Raw genomic sequence first — 15,347 nt, forward strand, 5'->3', positions numbered from 1 at the left:
GGATCATATCCACAGGTACACACATTTTGGGAGGAAACAATTCAATCCATAATAGGAAGCCATTCTGCGGATATCTTGGGGACAAGCATTCCAGGCAGAAGGAACAAGTTCAAGGCCCCTGGAGCTAAAGGCCAGTGTGGCTGGAGTGAAGGAAGGAGAGAGTAGTGAGAGGTGAGGAGATGAGGCCAAGAGAAAGGGGCCCAGACAGATGGAGTAGGGCCCTGGAGGCCATTGTAAGGACTTTGGCTTTTAGTCAGCAAGATGGGAGTCATTGGAGTTTTGAGCCAAGCCAAGCTATGCAAGCTATTCCAGGAATTTACCCATCTCTTCTTCCTTCTCCAAGCAATCCTTTCTTTTCTTCCTCCCTCCCAATCTGAGAATTTATCTTTCTCCCCTTCTGGGGTGTAAGTTCCCTGAGGACCCCGGCTGGTCTTACCTGCCTTCATCCCCAGTGCAAACGGTGCCCAGGATAATGTGAATATTCGACACACAGCGAAGACCCTGAGAAAGCCGCTGTCTTCCTTTGGGGCTTGTTTCTCATTTCAGCTTGTAAGAACTTCTTGAGGAAAATGCAGTCTTTTTAAAAATAAACATTTAAAAAATATTCATTTTCCTGTAAGTAGCTTAATAAATGACATATTATCTTTTAATTTAAAAATGCTATCATCAAAAACTCAGCATTTCACCAGAGAACCAGAAATCATCATGCCTTTCCTTTGTGATTATAAATCTGAATTTAAAAAGTCAGTATTTTCTGGATGTGATTCTGTGGTAGTTGTGAAGCAAACCCCTCTTTTCTGTATTGGGTCATCAGGAAGTTTCACAATTCTCTCTTCTCAGAATGTAGCTGGCCTTCTGAGCTTGTGTGTCTCCTACACTTCCCTGGGAGGATCTTTCTGGGCACTGTTTTCCTCAGCGCCATCTGAGGAAAGAATCAGACACTGTTTCCACTCACCACACAAGCTGCCTCCTGGCCTGAGACCCCAAGGCTGCCGTCTGGGAGCTACAGAACATGGCTCCCTCTCTTTCTTCTGGTTCAACCTTCTGTTCCCCTCGTGATCAACAACCCGCCACCTTCCCGGCTGCCCACAGAACTAACCGCCTCAGAAGCCCAAACAAGGCCTGCCTTTGAGAACCCACCAGGAGCTCCCTTCCTCTCACCCCTTTACTTCCAAAAAGGACATGAAGGAAGCAAAAGTCCCCACATTCCTTTCCAAAGCTTGAAGTGTAATCATCTCTAATGGAGGCGTTTTTAAGGAAGAGGAACGTCATTGTTCAAAGAAATCATAGTATTTCTGCGTGTATGTTTACAAGTGCTTATGTGTGTGGCCTAAAGTCCCTGGGTGGCACAAATGGTAAATGCACTCAGCTGCTGACCAAAAGGTTGGAGGTTAGAGTCTACCCAGAGGCACTTCAGAAGAAAGGCCTGGCAACGTAACTCCAAAATCAGCCATTGAAAGCCCTATGGAGCGCAGTTGTACTCTGACACACGTGGGGTCATCATGAGCCTGAATCTATTCCATGGCAACTGGTCTAGGAAAATAAAGCTTTTTTCTTTCATACCTCAGTGTATGGAACAAGAATCGTCCTGACTACAAGTGAATGAATAAATGAGCTATAGAAAGATCACATGCTACTTATGTTTATCTTTTGTTTTTTCCTTGTTGAAGGAATAAATGAGTAAGTGGGGAATTAGGTTGCGGGACCCTGCAAGAGGGAGTAGAAATCCCTTTCAAACACCTCTCTACCAGAACCAGAATAAAACAAGACCAGTTTCCAACAGATGTTCACAGAGAAGATATAGAGTCTACAACGCAATTGAGTAACGAGGTGCATGTTGCCCCACCTAGGTATCGAGATTCTCTCCCTTCACAAGTCTCAAGCCAAGAATGTGGCAGGTACTTAATTATTGTTTTTCAAAATAAAATAAATACCAACAACAAGATGGTATGCGCATATTTGAGAAAGAGACAAGCAGACCACACAGACCATGGGATGTAGGGATGGGGTTTCTCACCCAGATTCTGTGTAAGGATCGGGACTAAACAGCTCTTGTGGCAACATTTCTTTACACCTGGACTTGTCTCATGAGTGATGCACCTTTTAAACCAGCGTTGTTTCTGGACAATCTCCTTTCCTCCCTGCAGCAAAAAGGTAGACAGAGACACAGAGAGGAAATAATGGTACCTGGTGACACTCACAAGTTTAACAGAAGGGAAAATCAGAGACAGGAGCCCTGAGCTTCACCGAAGCCTCTCTGGGCTCTGGTGCTAAAGCAAAGAGACAACCGATAGGATAACAAAGCAATAATAGCCAACACTTACCGTAACATTTACTGCAGCAGGAACATCTCATTTGATCCTCGCGACAATCCTATGAGTTGGAAACAATTATCCCTATTTTGTTGTTGTTGGGTGTCGTCAAGTTGATTTTAGACTCATAGCAGCCCCAGGACAGAGCAGAACTACTCCATAGGGTTTTCTTGGCTGTAATCTTTAAGGGAGCAGATAGCAAGGTCTTTCTCCTGCAGAGCCGAGAGGTAGGTTCAAACCGCCAACAGAGCACCACCAGGGCTCCGAGTATCCCTATTTTACAGATAAGGAAACTGAGGCTTAAAAACTTAAGGCTTAAAAGAGTTATTTCAGGTTTATTTAAGACTTAAAAAGGTCTGCCTGGCTGTAGGTTCTACCCTCATTTTTAGTGGGGGAGGGTGAGATAATTTTTTCATACTAATGCATTATCCTTCCGGTGCTACTTTTTGAAGAGTTTTCAATGGGAATAGATTATGGTTTTATTGAATACTTTCTAGATATTCATGAAAGGCTTCCATTTTTTATTAATTCTTTCCATTAAATTAGTATACGTATTTTTTAAATTAATTTTTGAAAAACCTATTTTTATAAGACACAAACGTGGAACTGAATTTAGAGGATCTGCTGAATAATATTTGTTAGGCTATTGACGACCACGGGCCCAGCAGTATTAAGCGTAACCCGTTGCCACCGAGTCAATTCTGACTCATAATGACCCTAACAGAACAGAGTAGAACTGCCTCATAGGTTTCCAAGGAGCAGCCGGTGGATTTGAACTGCCGACCTTTTGCTTAGCAGCCAAGCTCTTAACCACTGTGCCACCAGGGCTCTGTGTGAGGTATGGTGGGAACTAAAGAGATGTCTGTATGGCCTGTTCTCTGCCCTCAAAGACCTTGCAATCTGCCTGGGGAGACAGGACTAGCACCCTTGAAACACGTACAGGAAGACAGAGGTGCTACGTGGTCAACTGTTAAACTGTGCAGGACAGAAGCAGAGAAAGGTGGGATCAGCGTGGATTGGAATAAACAATGAAGGAAGCCTATAACTTGTGACTTCAGAGCTTATGCAGTGGAATAGCTTAATATTTGGAAATAGTACCTGGGAATTACAATGATTGGTCTTACACTTGTGCTTATTTATTTAACAAAACTTAGTAGGTGGTTGGCATTGTTCTAAGCCCTTTGTTTATTTCATTTAATCCATAAAACAACCCTATGAAGTAGACTAGTACTGTCCCCATTTTTCAGATGGAAAAACTAAGGCAGAGAGAAGTTAAGTAACTTGTACAAGATTGCAGTGCTCCTAAGAGGTGGAGATGGAATTGGGAATCTAGGCAGCTGGGCTGCAGAATCAGTGCCAGTAACGACTATGCCAGCTTCCTGTCTATTGCTTAGACGACAACAGTGCCTTGTACAAAGCAGGCATTCAATAAATATTTACTGAATTAATGTAGAGCTATGCTCAATAAATAGTTCCGTTTTCTACATTTTGCCTGAGTAAACTTTTAATCCTTGCCCATAAAGTGGAACCATCCTGACACTCTCATTAGAGACATGGGAGATGGAGCTCACAAACTGGCTCTCAACCATGTACCCTGCAAGGCATTGTAGGGAGGGGACTGACACGTAGACATCCTGGAATCCAAAGAGTTACAGAGTGGTTGGGAGGACAAGGCTCGGGGAACTAAAAGAGAAAGTAAGAAAAAAGAAACATATAGAGGCCAGATGAGGCTGATGTCACTGCCAGAGGAACACAGTGTAGGGAGTAGGGGAAGGAGAGAAGGGAAGGCATCCTTGGAAAGAGGAATTAGATGGACAATGAAGTGGAAGCAGGGACAAGAATGGTATGTTCCCGTTATTATAGAAGATCAATATGGCGGAGTGGACGGCTGATGTCAGGATCTAATCATTAGACTAGACAAGTGCCAGGCAAATGGTGGTTGTTCCTAACGCCAAGCTAAGGAGTCTGGACTTATCTTGTTACATAATTTGCAGGCTCAGTGAAAATGGAAACGCAAGGATGACGTGCTGGCTGAACAACGTGATGAACATAAGTTAGTGTTACTGAACTGTATGCATGAAGAATATTGAAATGGCCAAAGTTTTGTTACATATACAGTGAAACCTGTGAGAACCGGAACTTTGACGGGACTGCCTTGATGTTTTCTGGGTCTCAAATTTTTCTGCCTTTGGCAGGGTGCAGTCTTACTATTTTTCTATCGCTCATTTTAGTGGAAAATATTTGAGTTTTCCTTCTCTGACAGGTTTCTACCTTACACAGTTTCTGGCTTTCATAGGTAGTCCCCGACTTATGACAGGATTCCACTCTAACAATTTCATCATAAGTCCATTCTGACATAAGTCAAATACCTCATTTTTTTTTTTTTTAAATTTTCATTGCTATTCCTTTTATTATCAGTATCTTTATAAGTCCCACCTTCATTTGTCTTTGGAGGTTGGAAACATTACATATAAACTTACAGATAAAACTAAATACATACGTACATATATAAAAAATATACACAAATCATAAAAATTTACTCCAATGATGAAGAAGAGTTGGCATTTTGTCAGTTGCAGTAATAACTCCACTTGTGGAAGGTTCTGGATCATCTGGATTATCCCTGACATTGGGGTGGTGTTTCTAGTCAGAAAATTAGTGAGAGCTGTCTGTGTGGTCCTACTCTGTTTTTCTCGATAATTTTCATGGTAGCATCTCACTGCTTCCCAAATCTGCCTATTGACTTTAGCAAAGCGATCAGCGTTTGGGTTCAAGTTTTCAAGCAACAGAAGGCCCTGATTTAGTTGAGAAAAAAAGTCAGCTAGTTCTTTCACTGTAAAATTTTTTGAGAACTTCTCTCCTTCCTCTCCCTCTTTATTTCTTTCTTCTTCAGCATTTCTTTCTCTTCAAAATCAATTAAGTCCTGATCTCTCAATTGCCCTTCTTTGTGATCTATGAGCTGTTCCACATTGGTAATATCAAGTTCTAAATTCAGGGTTCTTGCTGCAACATGTAGTACATATTACTAACAATACGGTGTACCAAAAAAAAAAAAAAAAAGGTCATAAATGTGGTTCGCGGTAACTTGAATACGTTGTAAGTTGAGGACTTACTTATGTTTGCCACGATTTAAAAAAAAGAGAAAGAAAATATAAAACCCCTTGTTAAAAAATTATGAAGAATTTCAACACAACACAGTAGAGCATTAAACCAAGTGCACAGAGCCCTTCTCAGCTTGGGGCCCTGTGTGATTGTTGAATGCCCATGAAGCCCACCTTATGTGTAAGTACTGAGGATGAATTGAAAGATTTTGAACAAGGAAAGTAGTAGCCCAAGAGACAGAAAGGGCCACATAAACCAGAGACTTCATCAGCCTGAGACCAGAAGAACTAGATGGTGCCCAGCTACCACCAATGACAGCCCTGACAGGGAACACAACAGAGAGTCCCAGATGGAGCAGGAGAAAGGTGGGGTGCAGAACTCAAATTCTAGTAAGAAGACCAGACTTAATGGTCTGACTGAGACTGGAGGTACACCAGAAAGCATGGCTCCTGGCTTCTCTATCAGCCCAGAACGAAAACTATTTCCGAGGCCAACTCTTCAGACAGGGATTGGACTGGACTGTGGGACATAAAGTGATACTCGTGAGGTGTGTGCCTCTTAGCCCAAGTAGATACAAGAGACTAAATGGGCAGCTTCTGTCTGGAGGTGAGATGGGAATGCAGAGAGGGTTAGGAGCTGGTTGAATGGACATGAGGGATCAGGGGTGGAAAGCAAGAGTGTGCTGTCATAATATGGGGAGAGCAATTAGGGTCACATAACAATGTATGTATAAAATTTGTATGGGAAAAAATAAAAAAAAAAGATTTTGAGCAGGAAAATGCTGATCATAGTGGTATTTCAGAAAGGTTAGCTGTTGGGTGTCATCTGGATTGCTGGGAACAGGAAGTGAAGGCCAGGATACCTATTGGGTTGGCCTAGTCCAAGCATAAGGTAAGAAGTACACACAGAAGTTTGGTGGTTGTAGAAACGGGAAGAAGGGATATGTGTGATGGGATGGGATGGGTCACTGACTTTGTGGGCTGAATTGGGGAAGAGCCATAGCTGCCCATGATGCCACCGTGGTTTGAGCTGGAACAAAGCCAGCATCATCAAGAGAAAGGAAGTGTAGACAAGGGAGCTGACTTTGAGAGGCTGGCAAGGAGTAACCAACTTTAGTTATGCTAAATGTGAGATAAGAGCAGAGCAACCAAGAAGAAAGGGCCAGCTGGCAGTTAGAGATGAGGAAGAAATGTTAGGCTTGGAAATGTAGATTTGAAAGATACCTCTGTTTCATAACAGTTGAGGTGGTGACGCCATATGTAATTTCTAAGGAATTAAGTGGATAGATAAGCAGTGGCTAAAAAACAGAGAGTACTTTAAAATAATATTTCCTACCACCACTTGAAGGATTTGGGCAAGTAGCGGTGATGTTGGATCCAGCAGCCTAGTGGGAGATTTTTCCAATTGCAGTTTACATGAGATGGTTGTGCAGAATAACAAATCTGTTTTGATCTCTCAGTGCTAAAACATAGTTTAAAGAAAAAAAGCTGAAATACTGGTAAATGTTATTAGCATTAACTGTCAAAGGGCTCTTGTGACAGGTTTCCCCTCCCCCCCCCTCCGCCCCTTTTCCTCACTTTTTAATGACCCATTTATTTTTCAGGCAATTCGTTCAGGAATTTGAAAGTTTAAGCGGGGGTTACATGGAGGACTAACAGGAAATGTCTCATCTTTCCAAGTTTATTGTTGACAGTGGCCAGATGTCACTTGTTTGTGAGTGGGAAATGGGCAGTTCGATCACAGAACATGAAATTTAAAACTCCACGTTTAAAAAAAAGAAAAAGGGAGTGGAGCGGAGAAACACACAGGGAAACGACTTTGACTCCTGCAACTAAGTTAACAGCGTAGTGGGGCGGCGCTCACGAGCCAAAACGCTAATGAGAGACCCCATTTTAGCGTCTGCAGGCACCGCTGTCTCGGAGGCCCGTGCGCTAACAGCTGGTCTCCGCCTGGCCGCGCCAGGGTGTTCGGGGCCCTCTGCGGATCTGCTCTAATTAAACCCCATGAAGCGCCGCCGGGAACCGAGGCCAGCGTTCTTATTGGTTATCGTGCCCCAGAATAAAGAGTCAGAAAGGAACTTGCAAAGAGTCCGTAGGTATTTAGCGCTTACAAAAGCAAATTAAATTGATTTTTTTAAAATTATATTTTCACCTCTGTGGTTTAAACTCTGGGTCAAACACTTCCCAAACGGTGAGAGCGAGCTGGCTAGGATCTGGCCCCTGCGTCTCTAATTGCTCACTGACTGTCCCGGAAATACCCTGTTCATCCCTTGCTGTTGCTACAGTGGGCTTTGGCCCAGCTCTCCCATCGGCCAGGTGTTTTCTCCAGCAGTTGCCATGGCAGCAATGGACAACAGAGATTCTGTGGGGCTAGGAACTGGCAAGCTGGAGGTGGGGCCTGAGTTCCTGTCTCCAGCCCACGATTTGCTGACCCATCTGTCCTCCTTAGAAAGGGAGCAGAGAGTGCAAGATTGTGACTCATTGAAAGATGACAGGCTCCAGGTGAGACACAGACGTAACCTTGGAATTGATTATTGGATCCCTGGGCCAAACGTTGGAGCCCTGGTGGTGCAGTGGCTAAGAGCTCGGCTGCTAATCAAAGGTCAGCAGTTCGAATCCACCAGCTGCTCCTTGGAAACACTGTGGGGCAGTTCTACTCTGTTCTGTAGGGTCGCTATGAGTTGGAATGGACTTGATGGCAACGGGTTTGGTTTTTTGGGGCCAAACATAGGGACACTTAGCTAAATGGGCAGGTACAAAAGGAAGGGACCCAGGAGCAACGCGAAGGTTCTTGTCTGGTTTGACAAGGCAAAAGGAAAAAAGAGCCACCATCTACCTGCTGCACTTATAAGGGCAACAGGAAAGAGTCTCCTTAACCCCCTTCCTCTCTTCCATTCAAAGTTATGTAGCAGGTTTTTCTTCCTTGGGCCCTGCCTGAGATTCTGAAATCCCCACATTAGTCTCTTCTTGGGGTTAAATCATTAAGGCTCCATTTACACAAGTAATGGAAGGCATTGTGTCTTGAGTCAATCTCTTTCGAGATACAGAAGAGAGAAGTGAGCAGAGAGACAGGGGGACCTTATATCACCAAGAAACAAGAGCCAGGAGAGTAGCACATCCTTTGGACCCAGGGTCCCTACACTCAGAAGCTCCTCACTAGGGGAATATTGACGGCAAGGACCTTCCTCCAGAGCCGACAGAGAAAGAAAGTCTTCTCCTGGAGATGACACCCTGAATTTGGACTTGTAGCCTGCTAGACTATGAGACGGTAAATTTCTCTTGTTAAAGCCATCCACTTGTGATATTTCTGTTATAGCAACACTAGATGGCTAAGACAGGCAGGTCCTAAACCTAATCACTTCTGAGTGGTGTCTTATAAAGGGGTGTACGGACACAGAGAGACAGACATACACAAGGGGGAGACACATGAGGGACCCTCCTGTCTTAGTCATCTAGTGCTGCTATAACAGAAATACCACAAGTGGATGGCTTTAACAAAGAGAAATTTATTCTGTCACAGTCTAGTAGACCACAAGTCCAAATGCAGGGCTTCACCTCCAGGGGAATGCCTTCTCTATCAGCTCTGGAGGAAGGTCCATGTCATGAATCTTCCCTTGGTCTGGGAGCATCTCAGCACAGGAACCTCAGGTCCAAAGGATGAGCTCTGCTCCTGGCACTGCTTTCTTGGTGGAATAAGGCTCCCATGTCTCTCTGCTCGCTTCTCTCTTTTATATCTCAAAGGAGATTGGCTTAAGACACTACCTAATCTTGTAGAACTCATCAATATAACTGCCGCTAATCCATCTTATTACATCATAGTGATAGCATTTACAACACATAGGGAAATCACATCAGATGATAAAATGATAGACAATCATACAATACTGGGAATCATGACCTAGCCAAGTTGACAGATATTTTGGGGGGACACAATTCAATCCATGACCCCTCCACAAGCCAAAGAGTGCCTGGGGCTACCGGCAAGGAGGGACATTCCCCTAGAGCCAATGTCCTGATTTGGACTTCTAGCCTCCAGAACTGTGAGGCAATACATTTCTGTTCATTAAAGTCACACATTTGTGGTATTTTTGTTACAATACTACGTAAGACAGCCACTGGGTTGTATACTTAAAAAAGGCTGAAATGGTAAATTTTATATTACCTATATTTTATTACAATGAAATTTAATAAAAAGAAACAGTTTTTTAAAAAAATGATGAGAACAATGAAGATGTTGGACTCCTTGTGATTTGTTAGGTTTCCCAAGTTGAGCTAAAGCAATGGAAACCCCAAAATGAGTGATGGTGAAGTTTGTGCACTTCCACTGCCTCTTGCCTTCCCTCCTCCCCAATTCTAAATCCCAACAGTTGTTAGTTGAATTATTATTTTTATCCCATTAAGGTTATAACCTTTGTATTCACAATAAGCAAGTTGTGATGGGTGAAGTGAAGGGAAACATAAGGGGCTCAGGAGGCCTGGACGTTGAGGTGGATCATTTCATAACACAGGGACCACATACTTGGGGCTTCACCATCAGAGCTGAGTCATGATACTGGAGAAGATGAACAACTTTCTGAGTGCTTACCTTGGGTCAAGCACTGTGCTTATTGATTGCCTTCCATGTATCAAGTTATAACAACCAACCTATGATCAATGCAATTGGCTAGATATTTTTATTATTATTTTCACAGTAGAGATGAGGAGTTGACACTCTGTGAAAAACTTGCCCAAGGTCACAAAGCTGGTAAGACCTGGAGCCAGGCAACCTGACTGCAGAGCTCCCCCTCTGTGTTCCTTCTCCTAATGGTAGAAGTGAACAGCCATTGGCTCTTCCTAGTAAGGATCCCCAAGGGTGAGGAAGAAGTGTTGGGGGGTGGACAACTAATCCTCTGTGTAGACATGGTGCTTTCACATGATGTGTCTCATCTGCTCGTCTCTGTGATAGTACCATGTGACAGATGAGTGAGACGGTAAGGGACTCCCCAGGGCACACAGCTGGTGAGTCAGTCCTGGTGCTCTGACTCCAGCTCCAGCTGCTTTCTGCTCTGCTCTGCTCTTCTCCTTGGCCCAGGGCTCTCTGATGCTGATGATGGTCCTTGGCCAATTTAAATGGACTTGGGTGTGGGCTTCCTTTAAAAACAAAAGAATCCTTTTGAACTAACATCTTCTGTTGGATGTCAAAGAAAAATCAGGGGCTCTGTATTAATTTCCGACGGCTGTCATAACAAATTATCACACACCGAGTGGCTTTAAACAACAGAAATGAATTCTTTCACTGTTCTGGAAGCCACCAGTCCAAAATCAAGGTGTTGGTAAGGCCACGTTTCCTCTGAAGACTCTAGGGCAGAATCCTTCCTTGCCTCTTCCAGCTTCTGGTAGTTGCCAAAAATCTCTGGCATTTCTTGGTTGATAATTGCATCACTCCAGTCTTTGTTTCCATTTTTACATTACTGTGTCCTGTCTTATGAGAACACTTGCATTTGGATTTAAGGCCCATCCTAATCCAGGATGATCTCATTTTGAGATCCTTAACTTAATTACACCTAACCTATCCAAGTAAGGTCACATTCACAGGTTCCAGGAAGACATATCTTTTGGGGAGCCACCATTGAATCTATTACAGGCTTGACAGGGAATGACTGACTTTGGAACCAATGTTCCCCTAGTTGGCATTTTTGAGCCATCAATGACAGTGGACAGAAAAGTCACCCGATGATTAAACTTCAGGCCTGTTTTGAACAAACTGCATTGGAGCTGGGTTCCATCTCCCATAGTCACAGCCAGACCAACGACTGCATATCTACAGGTTTAAAAAAAAAAAAAACCAAGCTCGTTGCTATCAGGTAAATTCTGACTCATAGCAGCCCTGTAGGACAAAGCAGAACTGCCCCATAAGGTTTCCAAGGCTGTAATCTTTGCGGGAGCAGACTGCCACTTCTTTCTCCAGTGGAGAAGCTGCTGGGTTTGAACTGCTGACCTTTTGGTTAGCAGCTGGGTGCTTAACCACTAAGCCACCAGGGCTCCATATCTACAGGTGAGGTCCCTACATTTTGCTATTGGATATCTTTTCTCTGTAGGGACTAAAAATGTACATCCTCACTTAGCTTCTGACTAGATAAAAGACAACAAAGCCCAAACCCCACGAGACTGTGTCACAAGTCTATATATAATGCTCTCCTCTTGATCACACAAACACCCCACAAAGGAGTTTTGCTGAATGTTTTGAACTGTCCTCCAATTTATAGGACATATTGTGGGGTTGGAACATCTGGTAAATTATTCTCGGAAAATAAACTAAGTCCTAGTCCAGAATGTATATTTAAGCCTGTAACCATTTGTTTGAATCTATGTTAGGCCAAGAGCATGGTGGTCTGGGAGTCCTGGTGGCGCAGTGGCTAAGAGCTACCACTAACCAAAAGGTCAGCAGTTTGAATCCACCAGCTGCTCCTTGGAAACCCTATAGGGCAGTTCTACTCTGTCCTACAGAGTAGTTATGAGTCCATATGTTCCCTGCATTACAAGGCCTAAAACTTCCACTGCTGCCTTGATATCTTTGAACCTCATAGGGCCCCAAAGACCTCACCATGAGTTCCCCTGTTCTCACCAGATATGCTCTCTATCCAACAGGAAAGGATGCCCACCTGACTAGTTCCCCTATCAACCTGACCAGCTGTACTTCACCTGTTCCTCAACCTAACAGGTCTCACTTCCCTCCAGTCTGTGGAATTACTCAAACAAGCCTGTCACATTCCGCAGGAACCAGGGGGCACTCACCCCCTTGTTACTACAAAACCGGCCTCTGGACAGCCCCTGCTGCTTCCCTCTGTTCCCAAGTGCAGCCTCCACGTGGTGCCGCCTGGCACACGGTATCCTCCTCCCCCAGGCTGTGAGTGTATGTGACTAATAAGCCACTGTCACTCTCATCTATGCAGTGTCGGGTCTTGTGTGTTTGGCCGTCTCATCCTGTTTAGGGTGGGGGATCCCTCCACCAATAGGGTAGATAGGAGTGGTCAGAACAAGCCCATTTCATACCAGATTTGAAGAGGATTAAAATGGATCCCTTTTTAGTACCATCTTGTATCATTGAGATCTTCCTTAGGAGGAAGTCTCCTTTCTTAGCATCCTGTCTAACTCAGGACAATAGGATTCTGACAACTCCTTCCTTGAATATTTCCCCCCTCATCCCCAGCCTCGTAAATCGAGCCCTCCTGTGACATCTCAAAGGCTCTATTGCTGTACCTTCTACCAGCACTGGGCACATACTTGATCCCTGCTGCTGGAATGCCAATCTTCTGCCTCCACGTGGCCCCCTTCTGTGTCTGGGACCAGCACTCACTAGATGTGAAGTCTACACTGTTCGAATGACATTAAAAGCCCTTGGTGAAACTGTAACCCTCGGGTCAGCAGGAAGACCTTCAGCTTCTCAGAATTTAACAGCTTCATAAAATTCATTCATTGTACAGGAATTCAGTCTTCCATTGATTTCTACCTATCCTGAAAATGGATTACAGAAAGCCCTAGCTTTGCTCCTTTTAACCCATGGGACAGTTCTACTCTGTCCTATAGGGTCGCTATGAGTAGGAGTTGACTCAATGGCAATGGGTTTTGGTTATTATTCATTTTATTAGTTAGAGCCCATTCTTGTTTCAGAGAAACACCTCAGGCATCACATCCTGGGATTTGTCACATTTTTATCTGTGACTCATGCTATAATCAGTGAATCAGTGTGATAGAGGCTACTAGTCATACGCATCACTTTCTTCTGCTAGGAAAGGAGACAGGATTCCCTATCGACCCGGGTGCTCACACCCAAGCCCCCTTTGTCATCATCGATGCGTGACTCCCCATACTCAGTGGCAGAGAACAGCTTCTTCACCCTTCTTCAGTGGGCCCTGCTCAGAGCTCACACAGCGTGTAGCTGAGTCAGGCACTGCTGATGTGCTTATACACGCATTTAGTCCTCACGACAAGACTATCTGGTGGGCTCTATTACTGTCTCCACTATGAAAGGCTCTATTACTGTCTCCACTATGAAAGAAGTTAAGTAGCTTGCCCACGGTCACCGAGTTGGACCCCAGCCCCTGGCCTCAGCGTCTGTGCCCTAGGCCCCTATGCCAACCCTTATGCCAAGGCAGGAGGTGCACCAGCCAGGAGGCCATGCGGCCACCTCTGGGAGGAGATGATGTACATCTGAACAACATTCATCTGGGAATTTGTGATGTGAACAATAAATTTCAACGTTATCTCATTGAGTGTGACAAGAATCCCAGAGTTAGGAGACAGGCCCTGTTTTGATCGCTATTTTACTCATGAGGAAATTGAGGGTTCGAGGGGCTTGATTTGCCCGAGTGGGTAGGTGGAGGAGGCAGGATGGGAACATAGCCCTCCTGTCTCTAAGCTGGTGCTCTCCACCACACCTCCCAGAAGCAAGTCTTCCCACAAATGCTGGGGCGGAGCCCACTGGGTCTCATCTGATCATATTGAAGAAGCTCCCTGTGCCCGAAACACCTTTTGCACCTGCCTACCCTCTTGTTGAAAACCCCAGTGCCGTAGTGGTTAAGTCCTATGGCTGCTAACCAAAGGGTAAGCAGTTCAAATCCACCTGGCACTGCTTGGAAACTCTATGGGGCGGTTCAACTCTGTCCTATAGGATCACTATGAGTTGGAATCAACTTGATAGCAATGGGTTTTTTAACCCTCTTGCTTGAAATCCCTCCATTAAACCAGCAACCAGATGCCATCAAGTCGACTCTGACTCATGGTGACCCCATGTGTGTCAGAGGAGAACTGTGCTCCATAGGGTTTTCAATGACTGATTTTTTGGAAGTAGATTGCCCGGACTTTCTCCCAAGGCACCTCTGGGTGGTCTCAAACCTTCAACGTTTTGGTTAGAAGCCGAGCGCTTTAACTGTTGGCACCTCCCAGGGACTTCAACCCCCTGCCCCTACATTGGGGTCACTACTTATCCTCAGCATCTGGGCTTGAATAGGTGCTGCTCACAAACGACATGTTGAAAGAAAGAACGGGCTTGTTCTGGGTAAGGAGTTTTTCCCAGAAAATCCCAGTTAAAATGCAAATGTGTTGTCTGGCAGAGAAGCCTGGAATTTGTTTATTGGTTCCCTTCCAGAAAGCAGGCCTTTAAGGGAAAAGGACTTGGGGGGACTAAAAGAGAAAGGGAGGGGAAGCCCTGGAGTTTAGGGAAATGCTCAGGGGAGGGAGTGCCCTGGGGAGGTGAGGCAAGGCCTGGGGGGCTCTGAGCCAGTGCTGTGGAGGCGAGAAGAGGAAGTGTCCTGGGACTTGCAGCCATGAATGGGCCCTGCCCGCTTCAGCTTCATCGGGAGCTGGCCCCGCGGTACAGTGAGTCTGCCCACCTCCACAGAGAATGGGCGAGGCCCACTGGCTGAGTGTAAGGGCCAGATTCACCCGACGTCCTGGATAAGGGCAGAAAGAACAGGTTTCCCTAACAGAGCCCTGGGAAGGAGTTTTTTTACCCATTGTTCTCTCCTGCTGGCAACCTTGATGGCCACAGTGGTTAAGAGCTACAGCCCAATAGGGCTGCCACCACCGCTCCTTGGAGACCCTATGGGGCAGCTCTACCCTGTCCTATAGGGTCGCTATGAGTCGGAATCAACTCGACGGCAGTGGGTTTGATTTTTTACTCTCTCCTGTTAGATTGAGTGTCTCCCCTCCTCCATGGAACAGTCAATTGTGGAAGTGGAGGCAATGTCCCAGCACTAATCTCTCTGCCCCCACCCCAGGTTCCTCGGGCAGGAGTTCCATAAACATGGGCTGAGCTGAACTGTTTCTGTGGTCAAGGAGGCAGTGGCGGCAGGCCTCTGGGGTAGCCTGGTTTCACCCCTGGCTATGGGGGGTGCAGAGAGGTGACAGCCTCCGTCACTCAGGGCTGTTCTGCCCCCTTGGCCCAGACCCTGTG

Source organism: Trichechus manatus, unplaced genomic scaffold (genome assembly GCF_000243295.1).
Source record: "Trichechus manatus latirostris isolate Lorelei unplaced genomic scaffold, TriManLat1.0 scaffold00018, whole genome shotgun sequence".
NCBI lineage: Eukaryota > Metazoa > Chordata > Mammalia > Sirenia > Trichechidae > Trichechus > Trichechus manatus.